The 3,049-nt window shown below is 40.5% G+C and overlaps 1 pseudogene; it reads right to left on the bottom strand.

Annotated features, from left to right (window-relative positions):
• Positions 1–283: 283 nt before the first annotated feature.
• LOC118581739 lies at positions 284–794 on the bottom strand (annotated as a pseudogene).
• Between the last annotated feature and the right edge of the window lie 2,255 nt (positions 795–3,049).

Consider the following 3,049-nt stretch of genomic DNA (forward strand, 5'->3'; position numbering starts at 1 on the left):
GAGTAAGTGGTTTTCCAGTTTGGGAGTAGGAGAGAAAATGGGTGCAAGATCACCCCCAAAGGAAAAGAGAACACATACTCAGTGAGCCACCAAGGGTTTGGCTTCCACTCACTAAGGGCAGGCAGTGTAGTGCAGGCTAACCATCCATGATCTTCCTCACAGCACATCAGTCTCCAATGCTCCAAGTATTTGTAGGTACAAGATAGAAAGAAACTACAGACTGACTTACTAATTAATCTGGATGACTAGGAAATGTCCCCCATTCCTGAGGTGACAAAAATCTTCAGAGAGACTGTTGGAACAGGGAAGCTTTCATGTGCTCCCAATTATAATACAGTGCATTGACAGGTGAGTGTCGGTCCTGACAGGGCACTGCATGCTATTGCTCAAAGACCACCTGTACATTTGTACAACCTTCTCTTTGTGGTTCTAGCTGCTACTTAATTGAGGTCACCTTTTGCACCCCATGTTTCTCAATGATAACACCAAATATACTCTTGAGCAAAGCCAGGGAACCTAGAGTATTAGCCCAAAGTGTCCTTGCCTAGTCACTATATTCAAAATCTGTATGTTTCTTGGTTTTATCCAGGCCATGTTGGGTTTCCTTCAATCCTAGCCAAAGACCATTCATTGTCTCAAATGCAGGCCCTGTCACACAAAGTTGTCCAGTGGTGAAGAAAAGTAGTTCAAATCTGCCTCAGGTTTTGTTAGCTCCAGTGGGCAAAATAAAATCAGTATCCTGAATGAGATAGTGTGGCTTCCCTGTTTAAATAAGGAGATGAGGGAGGGCGTATACCCAGTTATACCACCACCTCAGTCTGGGGTCATGTGTGTGCTCTGCTGTGGTCCTCACAGCAACAGTGTTGCTACTGCCACCTTCACACACTGACCTTCCAGGTGCCAGCTCCTGTGTGTGTGTGTGTGTGTGTGTGTGTGTGTGTGTGTGTGTGTGTGTGTGTGTGTGTGATAAGTATGTATGCATATATGTCTTTATTGAGCCTGAACTATCTGGCCAGCCCACCAGAGACCCCTCCCATCCCCATCTCTGCAACATTAGGATTAGAGATGTGCATCACCACACCAGACTTTCTGTGGGTGATGAGGAATCTGAACTTAGCCTTCATGCTTACACAGGAAGCACTTGACCAACTGGGCTATCTCCTTATCTCTGTCTCTTATTTCTTCTTTCTCCTTCCCTCCTTTCTTTCTTTTTTCTTTCCTTCTTTTCTTAAACATACTTAGGCATTTATAGGCATTTCAAGCATATCAAAGAGTAAATTTTAATTATGAAGTTATTGTGGTATCCAGATCATCTATAAAGTTTCACAGTTCAATTTTCCTCTATTACAAAAAAAAGTGGAAAAAGTAACTATCTTGTTTTTGCTGTTGTTGTTTTTATTTTATATTTCAATAATCTTACTACAAACTGAATTAACAGTAACGTGTTTGTGAATCATACGTATAAGCAAGACTCTATACTGTTAAAAGTCTACTTAATGTCTCTTTTGCTGTCAGAAATTCTTATTTGCAACTTATTTGGCACCCTATTAAAAAGACAAGTTTAAACCTTATTCTAAATGACAAGCAAATGTTTTTAAAAACAAGAGCTGATTTCAAGGACTGGTTTTCCTTCATTACAGCATAACTCCTGGGATATGCTCTTGACAATGGTTTCCTCTGTTCCTCCTCAACATGCCCATCTGTTCTGCATCCAGCCTCTCTTGCTCCAAACACACAAAAGGATGATGGTAAATAACAAAGAAGCTCACCTTTATACTCTGGAGACAGAAGGAATGAAGTTCTACAGCTACATCCCTAAAGAAGTGATTAGTCACCTTCCCCTTTCTTGTCTTCACCCCTCCCACTTCAGAATGTGTGCCCACAGAGGGAGGTTGTTCCAAAAGGAAAGGAATTGTCACAAGCCCATCCACCCCTCTTCATACTAAAACAGCAGGATGTCTCTGTGACCCAAACATACTTGCTACAGCAGATGAAAGGAGCAAACACAAGAAAGGGACTTCAAGCCTGGCTATTTGGATACACAAAGATTCTGTGAATCCAGAATCAACAATTTACCATGCCTGACTGCAGAGCTTTGCCCAACTGAAAGGATCGAGGCTCAAAGAATGGTTTTCCTGATGCTTCAAGTTGACAGCTTCCATCGACAGAAGGAAACAAATTCTCACTTCTTTTTAAAATATCGTTTGTACAATGCCAAAACATTCTTCTGAACACTATCATGTAGTGGGAAAGGGGAAGGCCAGAGGGGGCTTTAGTAGCTAAGTCTTATTGTGTTGAATAAGCACAGTATGAACTTTGCATGTTTACATAGGTGTCATGATGTAACCCAGTCTCAGAAAACTAAAATATTAACCAATTAGTGTCTGGACATATACATCACATAGGACTGAGATTAACAATGCATCTATATAAAATTACCAAGATTGTTGGCAATGAAGAAACAGTGCTGCCTCTATAAGAAATAAAATGAAAACAGATATCAGTCTTTCACATAAGGCATTTCTGGCTCACTGTCCTTAAGTTTCCATAACCTTCTCAAGTAGTGCTTCCAAATGAACTTGATCCATGTTCACTTAAAATTGAGCTCAGTTTTCTTAATCTAGTTTAAGTGAACCTTGCTTCACATTGCTAGAGAAGAGTTGGCCTGGGAATGATCATATGTGTTTACAAACACTAGAACTCATCACAAAGAAAACATACCTCGAATCATGCAGAGCCAGATACTGCATGCTGGAAATGCTTCAGTTAGAGCTGTCATAATTCTGTCCCTTTTCTCAGGAAACATCGTAAATTTAATTGCCTGCTTCATATCCAGTCCCCAATATTGTTAAAGTCCTAAATGGCAGGCTACAATCCCATTGTTCTTTGCCTCTCCCTTTGCATTCCCAGTGTCCTTGTCCAATGTGGTACACACAATAGCTGATATTCATTGAGTATGTACTAGTCACCATTGCATGAATACCATTGTATTCAGTCACTTTAGAAGCATTACGAAACAAGTTCTAGTTTTATCCCGATTTTGTAGACA

This window comes from Onychomys torridus, chromosome 4, assembly GCF_903995425.1.
Source record: "Onychomys torridus chromosome 4, mOncTor1.1, whole genome shotgun sequence".
Classification (NCBI taxonomy): Eukaryota; Metazoa; Chordata; class Mammalia; order Rodentia; family Cricetidae; genus Onychomys; species Onychomys torridus.